Here is a 15,492-nt window from a genome sequence, read left to right as displayed (position 1 = left end):
TGGAAACACCCACAATTATCATGTGAATGAAGGGGTGGGGAGGAGGAGTGTGTGTGTGCGTGTGTGTATGTGTGTATGTGTATGTGCAGGGAGGGGGGGGTCAACCCGTCATTAAGATGCTGTGTGTCTGCTGTGTGAGCTACATGTGTGCAGACAAAGAGAAAGCAGCCGCTGCGTAGCTGGATGTGGGCCGCCACAACCTCAGCTTCAGTCCTGCCAGGCTTGGGGAGGAGGGGGAGGGGAGGTCTCTGTCAGAGGCAGAATATCAGATCCAATTAGTCACCACAACACGTCAGAATCAGACCAAAGTGAAAGAGCAGAGATACGACTTTTACTCTTACTGTGGCAACCATATCTAGAGAATCTCATGGCCCCAGTTTGTGCCTCTATTATCAATTACATTTGAGTCACAGAGATAAGTATTTCATTTTGTAAAAGGTAAATCCTTGCTGATCAAATTACATTGCGTAATGTGAGACGTTGCTCATAGCGATGAACCTGCACTGAATGATGTGCAGCTCTGAAGCTCTCCTCAGCTTTTTGGAGCTTATAGGAAGTTTTAATTCATTGTTTAGCTGTCTGGCTGCAACTTTAAAGTTTGGCTGCAGCAGGCAACACAGACTGTAGACTAGCTGGTGAACATAGTGGAGCATTTAGCAGCTAAAGAGCCAGATATTTCTCTCAGGAGTTAAAAGGAATTGAAAAAAACAGAGCTACAAATGAATATTCAACTTACATTCACCAGGTTGACAGAGACATGATTCTTAATGAATGATAATGAATTATAATAAGCAGCTGTTTGCTATCTACTTAAAAGCTGACCATATGTCAGTGTTGTGTTCATACTTAGTGAACACTTGTGCCCTCAAGTGCACAAAAGCTCAGTTAATACAGGTTTACAATGTCTGATATTCACTTTCCTTTCAGCTCTGGTTTGGTCTCCACCAGCTTCTTAGGGGTAATATCTGGCTCTTTAGATGCTAAATGTTCCACTATGTTCACCAGCTAGTTGCCAACTTTGTCTTTCTGATGTTTGGTGTTCATAAGAGCTTTCAGCCAGAACAAGTTTGGTGAAAACAGTGAGACTGAACCAAACTGTTCAAATTCAAGCTATAAAACCCAAACAATGAACCCTAAAATATTAATTCATCAGTGTCAGGTGGTAATTCTCATTTGGTTTGTCACTGTGAGTTCCCCTCTTATATTACATGTAGCCATTTGATCCATTGGTAGTATAAAATACAGATTAGATAGATTTTATATTTGCTGATTCTCTGCAGATTTGCTACCTTGGACTACCTTGGACACGAACCAGTCTGCCATCTACTTGGCTGTTTTAGTGAGTCGTGACTTTGCTGGTAAGTCATGCAGCTCTTGGTGACAATGGATGCGTTTCAGAAATGAGTCATGCTCGATTTAGGGACAATTTGTATGGTTAAGTCATGAATATTACATGTATTGCATACATACAACTGTACTGTTACTTTCTAATCGCTTATGCCTAAAAAGTAAAGAAAATGCCTATTATGCCCTTCAAACTTTTCTTTTTTGACCTGAACAATATATTTTCAAATGTAATGATTTCCAATGGGCAAACGCAAATTTGCACATTTTCATCCACATAAAGTCAGAAAACATCTACATGGGAATCACTGGATATAATGATGAGATACTGATTCCCGACAGTGATTTAGAATATAATTGTAAATCTCGAAAATCTGCTCACTTTTGTGTATGTTTAGTATAAATATGTGATCATTTTGATTATTTGTTGTTGTTTTTCTGACTGTATGAGAATTTAAATTGTGCTTGTTTGCTGATTTTCTCATTAGAAATAGGCACATTTCAAAATGTCATTGTCCAGGTCACATAAGCAAAGTTTCAATGGAATAAAAGGTGCGATTATATATTTTTTATTTTAAAAAAACATTTTTTTAGGAATAAGTAATTTGGAAATAACACTTACTACCCAGGAACAACAATTGTGTTACATAGTGTAATATATAAGAGGCACGAACTGGCCCTACAGCATCACGTAGGCAGCAAAATATAAAATCTCAGCCCTTCTATGGCATTCTTCATCCACTGGTGTTGTGGACAGAGAGCGCATCAGAGATGTAAAGGGAGGAGAGTGGTAAGGGGAGGGGCTGAAAGAGGCAGAGGGAGAGAAAGAGGGGAAGAGGCGGACACTCAGCGGCAGCAGGTTTGTGAGAGCAGCAGCCAGAGGAGAAGGAGGAAGAAGGAAGGAGGAGGAGGAGGAATCAGAGCGAGAGAAACAGTGTGGCTGCAGTCAGGAGGGACACAAACACTGAGAGGGAGAGAGAGAGAGAGAGAGAGAGAGAGAGAGAGAGAGAGAGAGAGAGAGAGAGAGAGAAAGAGAGAGAGAGACAGAGAGGAGGAGATAGAGAGAAGAGAAGGTAAGAAGGCAGTTTCTACTATTTTCTGTCCACAATCATCTACCTTAACACCTTTTTTGTTTTCAGCATGAACACAAGGTGTCAGCTGGAAGGCAGGATGCTCTGTTATCCAGTGTGTGTTTTCCTTTCTTCCTCCGTCTGCCAGCTGACGGCAGGCTGTATGTGGGGAGAGCAGAGCGCCGTAGCACTGCAGAGTGATGCAGAGAGACTGAGGAGAGAGAAAGAGGGAGGGAGGATGGGATGGAGGGCCGGCATTATGCTCTACAGACATGTAGAAGTAAGAATAGAAAGAGAGAGGAGGGGAGACAGAAAGAGATAAAAGACATCTGCTTCTGCTTTGCTGTGTAGCAGTGTGGGGTGGGTGTAAGGGGGATTGGGGGGGTATGGGGGTGTGGGGGGGGGTATTCCAGTGACACTGAGTAGGAGTGTGTCAGTTGTCAACATTAGTAGTTTCCCTCCATGATGAAAATGTTACAAGTTTCTGTATGACCACACCCTCTGCTCGCTCCGGTGAGATGAGATTAGATGATGGGTGATGGTGTGTGGTTGCATACGTGTTGGTGTGAGTCTGGGAAATGTGTGTGTGTGTGTGTGTGTGTGTGTGTGTGTGTGTGTGTGTGAAAAAAAAGGCATATTGGATGCTGGCCAAACATGCTTAGTGTTGCCTCCCATTACTGTCAGGGCAGTGGATTAGCCAGTATGTGAGCGGTGTGCATTCTCAAGGCGGTGAGGAGTCAAGCCAAGATGCTCAATCATGTACTGACTGAGATATTGTCACTGTCAGCTGTGTGTATGGACATTCACATAGATACAGTGCTCGTCAGTGTTCCCCCGTCTGTCCATGCATACATGTGCAAACTGCTTCACTCCCTCCACTGCTGTTGTGCACAAGGCTCCAGTGCTAAAAAACTCAGCCTGCCTTCTGCTCCTGGCATCAATCCTTGGTTCGGATTCTTCACTACCACCGTTTGGGGACTGATGCGGAAATAATATCCTCCACCATATTGTAAAGGCACGTAGCTAAGAATGAGAGTGCATGGTCCTGAAGCAGGGACAGGAGCAGGGTTGACCCTCGTCATCTGGCAAAGGGAAATACTAAACAATCTGGTGAGAACAGCTTGACTGAGCATTTGTTGTTTTTGTGCCTCAATGCCAAAGCATTTTCACAGCGTAGTAGACAATGCATTTTCATTCAGATCTATTATGTTCTGTTGTAACTTTGATCGATTACCTAAACTCAGTAATCTAAAATATGAGACGGAGAACAGAAGTCGTCGAACAGCCAACTGGGATCTTTATTGCAGATACTCGATACAAACAACAAGATAGACACGAACGGTAAAACAGCCCCGAGGCGCGCCCTTCACAGACCCTTTATACCATTGATTGCGTATGGTGTCATGCGTCATTGTGTTCGTGCACCAGGTCAAGTTGACCTGGCATGTTCAGGCTAATATTGAGTTTCCTGGAATCCTATTCTCAAGTGGTGGTGGCCAGAACTTCCTGGAAATGCTAGATATGGTGAAAAACAACTCCTTATTAGGAGTTTGGTGGAATAGACATAATGGCCTGTTGAGCAATGTTGAGCAATCTCCTAACCTTTCGCCTCTGCTGGTGTTCTCCACGTTCTCTTTTCTGATACACAAAATGTAGGATTTGCTCCTACATAATCCCTCCTCTTTATGATTTATCATAAATGTTCGCCTGAGGTTATATATGATAAATGTGGTTATATATGTGTGGATATTACAGATATATGGTGATGTGAGTACAACCTGTGTTCCTCACTAATGTAGATATATGATGTGAATTTGATAGGTGGGTTACGAGGTGAGTACAGCCAGTGTTCCTCACTCTCCTGAATATATGTTGTGAATTTCCTAACATGAACATGGTACACATAAAACACATACATGACGTATAATAATATATGGCTTAGCATGATTATATGGCACACATGAAATACTGGAACATATTTCAACATCTGTCCCACATGATGAAGGCGAAAAACCTGATCGGCTGTTGAATCAGGAAAATTCCCCCATCGCTCCCGTCCCAAGGGCAGCCTATACTTTGACAGATGTTCAAATATGCTGTTAATGAATTAGCAACATAACTTCAACTGAACACTAACATGAATCCTTGTAGCTTTACTCAAAATGTAAAAATGAATATGAAGTACAGAACATAAATCACACACAGTTGATTACATAATGATCGTGACAATGACAATGATATTGTATACTAATCATAGTCTCTTGTTACATGTGTGGTATGTGGTTATAGTGTATCTCTTTTCGTCCAAAGAGTACGTCAGCCATTGTCCATTTTCCTCATTTTACCTCACGGTTCATCCTCCTCATCCGAAGCGTCCTTCATATAGTCAGGAGTTGGGAATAAGTCCGGCATTCCCTCCCCCCTTTGCGTCAGAAGGATTCTGCGCACAAGTTGTTCAGGAGGCAACATACTTAGCATTTTTGCTCCGTGCATGTCCGCAGCGAGGTTCAGCTTCTCGTCCATAGCTCTCATACACCATCTCTTCAGGATAGGCACGATGCAACATGTCAATAAGAAAACCAGAATCAGTACTATCAGGGCACTCATCCCTATTTTAGCCAAAACGGCTCCCCATTTTCCAAATAGGTTGTCTAGCCCATCCCACTTAATGCTTCCACCCTTACCAGCATTGTCAGTCATTTCAGATTTTAGCATTTCAAGCTTTGTCATAGCAACAGAAAATGTTCCATCAGCTGCGGTGTTATTTGAAATATATGTGCAACACAATGTTCCAAACATTTTACACACTCCCCCCTTTTCTGCTAACAACCAATTTAGTACTTGTCTGTTTTGCCATGCCATGGCGCTGGTTTCATGCAGTTGCTGACCTAGCAGCTGAAGGACTTCAGTGGTGTAGTTGACATATCTCTGTTGGTTGTAATATATGTAATTGATCCAGTTCACATTTTTATTAATTGTTATCCATGGAAGTATGGACTCTAGTCCTGCTCTAACCTGGTCTTGAGCCTTGAACTCCTCTGGAATACCTGTAGGTAGTCCTATTTTATTAAGATAAACTTGTTCATCTGATGTTATCTGTCTCTTCTGTCTGTGTAGTTCGTCACTGACTCTGTTAATCTCTAACACCTCTTCCACTCCCTCATAGGTGATTACTACTGGTACTTTCATACGGACTAATGTACACAATCCTATCCAACGGAGAGGCAGAGTGTTTCTTAGAATGTTATTTCCACACATCCAATAGCTGTCTGCAACCGCTCGCGCCTGGTTTCTCAGTAACGGCAGGCTCGGAAGAGTCATGGTTAAATTTTTGCAGATTGGGGTAAGTGGCTCGGGATTCTCAAACCAGACAGGTGTGGTCAAAAATTTTGGTATGATTTTTGCCTGTGGAAACCATGACACCACCCAAGTCACTGCACAATTGACAGAAGTGTTACCTACTTCAACACCTCCACTGCTTCCTATATGTCCTCCATTGGCAAAGCATTCATATTCTGCATCCTTGTCAACTTTATAATCAGTCGGAGGTTCTTTCTGAGAGGTGGATATTTCAAATTTCAAGCATTGATCACGAATGTCACAATTGAAACCCTGACATTGATCCACTGTTCCATGTCCTAGGGGAGAACCATATAAGGTTCGACATAATATACCGCACATGGGATATTTGTATGCATCCCACGGCATTCCGCGTGGCAGATGTTCCTGGGCTACAAAAGTTCCTTCCCTACATTTACGCCTCTGCTCTACTGCACATCCTGCAAAGGTATATATTTCAGGCACGGCTATGGGTAAGGTGGTAGGAGCCCCTGCACATACTATACATCCTTCATCTGTCATTCCCTTAGCTGTATATTGGGCCCACTTGTACCACTCATTATGACTAGCAGCTTCCCAAAGATCATCAGATTCTTGTTTCACAACTCTTTGTTGCGGTGACCAAGGGCTCTCCTGTGCTGGTTTTACGCTTCTCGGTTGGGGCTTGACCCCTCCTGCATTGGGAGTACGAACTTGCTTGGTCTGATTTACTGTTGGAGCTGTTTTTCCCTCAACTAGAGGCTGACCTGCTTCCTGGGCTACTCTGTCTCCAACATGCGACTGATTTACAACTGCATCTGCTTCTTCTATGGGAGGTTTATTTACACCTAGATCTACCTCTTCACCGGGAAGCTGACTCGCAACTCGGTCTGTATCCTCAAGGGGAGGCTGATTCACAGCTTGATCTACCTGCTCAACCAGTGGTCTGATTGGAGTTACTGGGGGCAATGCTGCTGGAATTAGTCCTTCCGTCACCTTAGTATCAAACTCACTTTGGCTGACTGTTACTAGATCTGTCCAAGCTCTCTCAATTGTCCTGCTTCCACCCCTCTTAGGGGTGTGGGTAAATTCCAGCACATATCTCCCAGGTTTATTACTCACCATGTTCCTGCCAATCTCGTAGATCCAATCTCCCTCCCTCATGTAGACCCTAACCTCACTGTTCCCTCTGTTACAACTTCCCTGCACACCGGACTCAAAATGTATTCTCCAATCACACACCGGGAGGCCTCCGGCTTCTGCATCCTCTGTGTCCTTTAGGAGAACCACATTACGAACTTCGTCATTAATCAACTTCTGGGATGGAATATATTTTCTCAGCTTATCTCCTTCCTCTACAGGCTTCCTTGTCCTTGGATCAGAGGAAGAATTAGTAATAAGTACTCTCTTTTCTATGGTTCCTGGTTTAATTATTTTAGCTTTAGCTGTGGTGGTTATTGTGAGGTCTGCTTTATCTGAGAGGCTTGCACTCCATGGGACATTTCTTCGTAATTGCACTCCGTTTACCATTGTAGTCATTTCTAGCGAATAGGTCATGTTGGCCTCAAGTGCTTGTTTATTCATCTCAATATACCAACTACCTGATTTAGCTCTCACCGCTACTTTACACTCAACTACTCCCCACGCAGACTCCCCCGTTCGGAAGTCTCGCGTGTATCCACAAAGTACTTTCTCGTTTCGATTTGGCAAATCAAATTCCAATACTCTGATTGTTCGCTGTGCAATGGTGGCAGTCACATGCTGATTTGGGATTTGTAACTTTACCTTGTCTCCCACCACTTCACCAACTAACGGAGTTTCTTTTAGGTTTTCTGGATCCAGGCTATTTGCCCGTTCTAATTTAACTTGTGCCCTAAAATTTGAGGTCTTTCCCTCATTCTCTCCAAACACCCGTGCAAAATATTCATCATTGGGGCTTCTCTCTCTACCCAGATTTACTTCGATGCTAAGTTCTTGGGTCTCTGTTACGCTTTGTATCTGACATGATTGATCTGCCGTTACTAGTTCCTCTTCCCCTGTTTTAATTTTACATAATGTTGTATCTCCTAGCTCTACGGCTACCTCATACTTCGTTCCTTCTCCTCTTACTTCTTCAGGGATGGGCACTACTCCGATCCACTTCCACATAGCTTGGACAGCTCTTTCCTCTCGTTTATTAACCTGCCCCTGCCTATCTGTCTTGTGGACATCGTAAGTAATGTCTGAAAATGTTGGCATGGGTTTCAACACAGTGTGGATTGGGAATTTGGTGGTTGCATCATACTTATCTTGGACACGGTTGTGTGCAGTCTCATGGACCGGCTGTAACTCCGATGGACGTTTATTCGGCCATGCCTCCAGATTCGGGCTTTGGCTCCTTGGTGCAGTTTCCTTCGTCCCCAGGTTGCCTGGTGATTGCAACACTAGGCTGCACATTACTCTCGCAATTAACCACATCATTTTCGTCATTGTTTTTCAGTTTTATACTGCCCTTTGTCTCTTGCTGGACCTTGGTGCAGTGGTTCAGATGATACCACGTCGTGCTTCCTTCGACCTGGACCGCTGTCGGAGTTGCTCTCACCACAGTGTATGGCCCTTCCCTTCTTGGCTCGTGCCACTTCCTTCGGAAGACCTTTATATACACCTGGTCACCTGGAATCACCTGTCTCTCGACCACCTGGTCCTCCGGCTCCTTTGCTTTTTCCTGCAAGTATATAGATCTATGGATGGCAGTTAATTGGTTCATATAGTCAGACATTTCAGTTTGCAGCTGTTCAAGGTTTGGTCCCTTGAAAGCATCTCTCATGTGTGGACAGGGCATGGCCCGCCCTGTTAGCATTTCATGCGGTGTTAGATGCGTGTTTCTGTGAGTTTGCATGCGGTAGCTCATTAGTGCGAGTGGCAATGCATCCACCCAGTTAAGCTTTGTGCTAGCACAGATCTTACTGATTTTTGCTTTCAGGGTTCCGTTGATTCTTTCAACGATACCCTGGCTGGCTGGGTGATACACACTTCCGAGTCTCTGTTTGACTCTCAGATACTGCAAGACTCCTTTCACTACCTTTTGAACAAATGCAGAACCGTTGTCTGAACTGATTTCTGACGGAATGCCAAATCGTGGTATCACCTCTCTGGTGAGGAATTTGATTACGGTGTCTGCCCCTAGAGTTTTGGAAGGTGTTGCTTCAACCCATCGGCTAAACCGATCTATTATCACCAGCATGTATCTCTTCCCATGCACTGGTTTTATCATGTCTACATAGTCCATGACGATGTGTTTAAATGGACCTTCTGGGACGGGGATATGTCCAATAGGTGTTTTCACCCCCTTTCGAACATTGTTTTCGGCACAAATCTCGCATTGATACAGTACTTCTTCAACCATTGCTTGCATAAATGGGGACCAATAACCTTGTTTCCCTATCTTTTTCATCACTTCCCCTCTTCCACAGTGCGCTACGCTGTGGGCTTCTGAAATCAGAATGGTTAGCAAAGTTACTGGTGCGACAATGAGTCCTTCGTGGGACCTCCAAAGACCGTTCTTGTCTTGAGTGGCTCCTCTCTTGAGCCATAGGTTTTGTTCGGCTGGATTAGCTTCTTTCTGTATCAGTATAATGTCTTCTGGAGTAGCCATAGGCTCTATTGACACTACTGGTGCTAGGATTGCTTTTTGACACTTGGAGGCTGCTTTTGCGGCTTCATCCGCGGCGTTGTTGCCTCTTATTACTGCATCATTTCCCTTTCGGTGTGCTTGACATTTGATGATTGCAAGCTCTTTCGGTTGCATCATCGCTGTGATCAGCTCATTTATCTGTTTCTCATGTTGTATAGGTGCTCCATCTGACTTCCTGAACCCTCTCTGTTTCCACAACGCTCCAAACAGGTGACAAACACCGTGAGCATACGCGGAATCTGTGTAGATGTTAGCTGCTCTCCCAGTTGCCAGTTGACACGCCTCTGTCAGCGCTTTCAACTCCGCCAGCTGGGCTGAACATGGTTGGTTACAATTCTCTGCCTTTTCTGTCTCAAAGTCATCACCGACCTGTCTCACTACCGCATAACCGGCATGATTTCCCAAATGATCTCTGAAACAGGAGCCATCAACAAAGAATATCACGTCTGCATGAGGCAATGGAACTGACTCTAGGTCTGGTCTTAGCTTGGTGTATTTCATTGTTTCTGCAATGCATTCATGTGGCTCGCCCTCATCTTCGAATGGGACAACGTTTGCTGGGTTGGTTGTCATGCATTTTTTGATTGTTATGTCTGGATATGTTAGCAGTGGTGTGTATTGCAGACATCTGGCTTGCGTTATTACAAACTTCCCATGGTTTATTAGTTCAGAGATTTTGTGGTGAGTTAGGATCGTGACAGGATACCCCATCGTTATGGTGGCGGCTTTTTCGTATGCATATTGCACTGCTGCAAGGCCCTGATAGCATGGTGGCCAGCCTTGTACTACATTGTCCAGCTTTGTGCTGTAGTATGCGATTGGTTGTTTCTGGCGGCCGCTGCATGACTCTTGCATTAAGATTGCTGATGCATACATGTCCTGTCTGTTTGAGACATATAGCAGAAATGGTTTGTCGTAATTTGGTGTCGCCAGGGCAGGTGCACTTTGCATTTCTTGTCTCAGTGTTTCAAACGCCACTGTAGCTTCGTTTGTCCATTTCAATGGAGCTTTTAGTAACTGTGTCCCTGTCTCCTTGATAAGATCTCTTAAGGGAGCTGTCTTCTCTGCATAGTTCTCAATCCAATCAGAACTATATCCGGTGAGCCCCAAGAACGTCATCATTTGTTTTACTGTTCTTGGGCGTGGCGCTTTGCTCATTCCCTCTAATTGGGAGGGGGATATTGCAATTGTTCCTTCGGAAATTGTTCTCCCCAAGTATTCAACTTGTGGTTTACAGTACTGCAGTTTTTTCTTGGAGACTTTGTGTCCCCCTTCTGCTAAACATTTTAGCACCTTGACAGAGTCTTGGCGACACTCCTCGAGTGTGTTTGCAGCGATCAATAAGTCGTCAACATATTGGATCAGCGTACTGCTAATTTCAATCCCTTCTAGGGTTTGTTTGAGGACCTGGTTGAACACTTGTGGACTGTGTTTTAGACCTTGTGGAATTCTTGTGTACGTCAATTTCCTGCCCTTGTATGTGAATGCAAACAAATATTGTGATTCTTCGGCTAGTGGGATGCTAAAGAATGCAGAACACAAGTCAATAACCGTGAAGAATTTTGCATTAGCTGGCAAGTTTGTGAGAATTGTTTGAGGGTTTGGCACGTCACCAGGCCAGTCTTGTATAACTTCGTTTATTGTTCTCAAGTCATGCACTAGTCGATATTTAGATTTGTCTGCTTTTAACACCGGAAAGATAGGTGTATTGCACGGACTTCGCGTTTCGACTAGTACTCCTGCCTGTAACAGTCCCTCAATAGTTTTGCTGATTCCCTCGACTGCCTCGGGTTTCAGTGGATATTGTGGTCGGTTGGGCAGATTAACGTTTGGTTTCAAATCGATTCTCACTGGATTTGCTGTTTTTACCAGTCCCACGTCTGTGTCATGTTTTGACCATAAGTGGTCAGGGATTTGGCGTAGCATGTCTTTTATTAGCTCATCGTCGCGGTCAGGTTCGGTGTTTTCAGATTTAGACATAATTGGGGTGGTGATTACCTGTGGCACAGCTGTCATTTCTGAGGTGCATTCGATTTTGATCATGGTTTTGTCTTTGGATGTGAGGATGGATGGGTTATCAGTTTTTTTCCAATTGGTTTGTGTTGCAATTTTCATCATGACTCCTAAGTCTTTTGATTCACATTTTTCATTCACCAGTAGGGTAATGTGTGGTGTGGATTCTGGCACATTGTACCATTCGGTGATAAATGGGTTTGGCTCGACGCTCATGGCTGCCCCTTTTTGCCCAATTATTATGTGTTTTGATTCTATGGCGACGCGCAAGTCCTTTGTCTTTTCGTCCCATTTTTCCTCCTGTTCCATCCTGTTCGTGACGCCAATATGTTGTAACTTTGATCGATTACCTAAACTCAGTAATCTAAAATATGAGACGGAGAACAGAAGTCGTCGAACAGCCAACTGGGATCTTTATTGCAGATACTCGATACAAACAACAAGATAGACACGAACGGTAAAACAGCCCCGAGGCGCGCCCTTCACAGACCCTTTATACCATTGATTGCGTATGGTGTCATGCGTCATTGTGTTCGTGCACCAGGTCAAGTTGACCTGGCATGTTCAGGCTAATATTGAGTTTCCTGGAATCCTATTCTCAAGTGGTGGTGGCCAGAACTTCCTGGAAATGCTAGATATGGTGAAAAACAACTCCTTATTAGGAGTTTGGTGGAATAGACATAATGGCCTGTTGAGCAATGTTGAGCAATCTCCTAACCTTTCGCCTCTGCTGGTGTTCTCCACGTTCTCTTTTCTGATACACAAAATGTAGGATTTGCTCCTACAGTTCAAGAGGGTGTTTCTAATGATTCCTTTTCCCACACAAAAGCATCACAATAACCCCTCAGGATGTCCCATTTTGTGTTCTAACATCCTCAGACATACACAGAGAGCTAAAAGTGCATCACCAAGTATTATTTAATGTTTGTTTCTATAGGGACAAGTATGATATAGGATAAACATGCATACCACAGCTTTTATAACCTAAAGCAGTGATCACATACCTCTGGAAACACTGTGGGAGAGGAAATGTATTTATTTTTAGATAAAACTTTATTTTGGTGTCAATTAAGGTCTCCTGATGACAGAACTAAATGATGTATGTATCTCAACTGAACAAATATACACAATGGTTTCCCTTTTGCTCTAGAAAAAGGTCTCAGTCTGACAAAATAGGTTGAGTGAATAGGTTGATCTGCACTTACCCCGGTACCCTGTGGAGTTTCTGACCTCTAGTAATTCTGTTGAGCAGGATGCACATATGAGCTGGTGACATTATGCACAGTCCTGCCCTCATACTATTCCAGAGGTCTACAGGTAGCTCTAATGCACCAAGAAATGTATCAATACACCAGTGAAGGCAGAAGTAGATGGTTGCAAGCAAGTAAACATAGATGTAAACAAAGTAGAATCAATGCTAATGCTTAATCAGCTTTGCAAATGTGAGGAAGGAATGCATTGATCATATTTCCTTCAAGAATACAAACAATGCATTTGGTTGGGTAATGCTAAGTATAACTATAACTTTTGTTTGTCTACCTCAAAACTCCACAGGGCCTCTTTAAGGTGTCGTTAGTGTGAGACAACTTCTTTATTTAGGTTACAAAATTATAACCTGGACAGTAAGTCGAACCTTACCCCAGCCTCTTTGACGCATATACATCCCAAACTCAATCCTAAAATGTTTTGTAGAGCAACATCACATTACAGTACATCTGTCTTTTTTCCCCCCAAACACAAACAAATATAATTTTTCCTGGTAAATTAAGTCATTACTTGCATGACTGCAGTAAGTCACTTGCCTGGAGAATATAAGCACAAGAACGACAGTCTCAAGAAGCTTCTGTGCATAACATTTTTTCCTTGTCCTACTTTTTCCACATAAAATTAAAAATAAAATGGCAGAGTAGCAGAACCAACTGAGGCTGAAACAATTAGTCAGTGATTCTGCTAGACAGTCAATAGAAACAAACCTGCAACTATTTTGATGATAACTTAATGTCATATTATTTATCATGTACATGTTGAATGTATCGAGGGGAACAGTGAGGTTTGAGTGTTTGTTTCGGAGTGAAGAAGTGATTTTTTGAGGGGACACTTTGAGGTTTTATAACCTTACTAGGCAGGTGCAGCTGACGCGCATCTTCAGAAGCTGTCACGGCAGAGGTTATATTGGATGAGGCATCAAAGAGAGACTCTGATAGACCTGATGAACCTCTTGATAGTGAGTGGATGGCTGTGAGGCGCCAACCGCTATCCTACTGAACCTACTGACGTCACACCACCTCCAGGGCTTGTGATTGAACGCAGGGGAATAAAGGGGTCTGTGGAGCAGCTTGTGTGAGTGTGACAAAGGAAAAGATGAAACAGGGACAGAAAGAATGTAGATAGAAACAGAGTGAGGGGGGGGGGGGGAATAAATGGGAGAGTAGGATGAAGTAGGAAGAGATCAGAGACATGATGTCTGAGTATGTTGGTTGTGTGTTAATATGAGTTTAGTACTATGAGTCCAAACTGCTTATCTAACTAATGTAGCTAAATGTGTCTAGATGAACATTATATGATGACGGCTGTTATCTGATCAGCTGACTTCTGAGCTTTTTCATTGCCCTCACTGGGACTCCATCATGTCTGTGTGATCTGTGGCTAAGCTCTTAACTAGATTTGAACTGCAACGTCATTTTTTGCTGGGATGAAATGCAGAAAGTGTGATGTCTGAGTCTATTTCTGGATCAGTGACGTTTGTTGATTTGATGTTCGTAGTCGTGTTTTGAAGTGATGTGAGACAGCAGGACTCTTGTGCTTTCTGAACGTCTGATTCGCTACAAGACCTGATTCCTGCAGGTTTTCTGTGAGTTGTAAAGCCAGAGATCATAAGATAACATGCTAATAGAAATGTATTGTTTGTTCATTTCAAGGGGGCAGTAAACATATCTGTTTAGACTGTAAACTACAGGGCTGTTTTGGCTGTGTTAGGAGGTTGCAAGAAAGTGTGAAATAGTAAAGTGTGAGCTAAAAGCAATTACTGATTGTTTAACATAGGGGTCTGTATTAATGATCAAACATGCAGAGACCAAACTAAACAATTAGCTGAAAGGTTTTGATTCTCAATGAGATTAATATTTAGCCAAAATATATTGCTAATGGAGCTTTTCTACTTGACTTTAAGACATTACACTCCAATAATATCAGACATATGTTGATTTTTTTTTTTTTAAGGATCGAAATCAAAATGCAGCAGAACCAGAGATATTGTGTTGAATTTCGTCTTTCTTGTCATGCAACTGGCATCTGTCATGCAACTCAATTGACTTGCTAGAGGTTGGGCAATCTCATTTCTTTCTAACTTTACACTCAGATTTTTTTCTTTTTCAAATTTCTTGTCTTGAGCCCCAAGTGATGCTGATGCAAGTGATGTAACATCAGGAAATTAATCAGCACAGGTCCCTTCGGAGCCACGAAAGGCTTTATACAACTTGTTTCACATATGCAGTAGTGCTCCATAAGACCTAAAAACAAACTTTGATGTGTAAACTCAGGTTCCCCCTTTTAATGATTCTCACTATTAGATGGAATTTACAGTAAAATCAAGGTCAATACTTTGAGTTTCCCAGAGTACTATGAACAAAGTAAGAATCTATCACAGCACTGATGCCTCTGAGCATAAGTACACACTAGTATATATAAACTGTTACATTTCTGACTGAAATTAATATGTTTCAAAGGGTTGACTTGTGACTCTACATTGATCTAAAATTTAATTAACTTTGCCATGCAGATGTGAATTGCAACTATTGCATTAATTGCAAACCATCATTACATTGCTGACCTTTAAGGAAAAGGAATAACAGAGTGCAAAAATGGAGGAAGGTAATCATATCGGTGGTATCGCACCATAACATTTTCAATAACCCTGCTCTGTCTGGGTATAAACTACAAAAGAGATGCAGCATTGTTTGCAGTCAGCATTAACCCTAACCCATAATAGCACATAATCCCTTTTTAATTTGAATACCCTTACCATTCAATTAACTATATACCCAAAGGAAACCAATGACAAGAATATTGGTTATT

The 15,492-nt window shown here is 42.7% G+C and overlaps 1 long non-coding RNA gene across 1 annotated transcript; it reads right to left on the bottom strand.

Annotated features, from left to right (window-relative positions):
• Nucleotides 1-4,877: 4,877 nt before the first annotated feature.
• Nucleotides 4,878-5,747, bottom strand: LOC128379039 (uncharacterized). The gene is made up of 2 exons (XR_008323380.1): nt 5,671-5,747; nt 4,878-5,561 (listed from the first exon to the last, which is right to left on the bottom strand). It is a non-coding gene; the product is annotated as an uncharacterized LOC128379039 (long non-coding RNA).
• Nucleotides 5,748-15,492: the final 9,745 nt, after the last annotated feature.

Source organism: Scomber japonicus, chromosome 18 (genome assembly GCF_027409825.1).
Source record: "Scomber japonicus isolate fScoJap1 chromosome 18, fScoJap1.pri, whole genome shotgun sequence".
NCBI classification, from domain to species: domain Eukaryota; kingdom Metazoa; phylum Chordata; class Actinopteri; order Scombriformes; family Scombridae; genus Scomber; species Scomber japonicus.
This window is presented reverse-complemented; position numbering and strand designations above follow the sequence as displayed.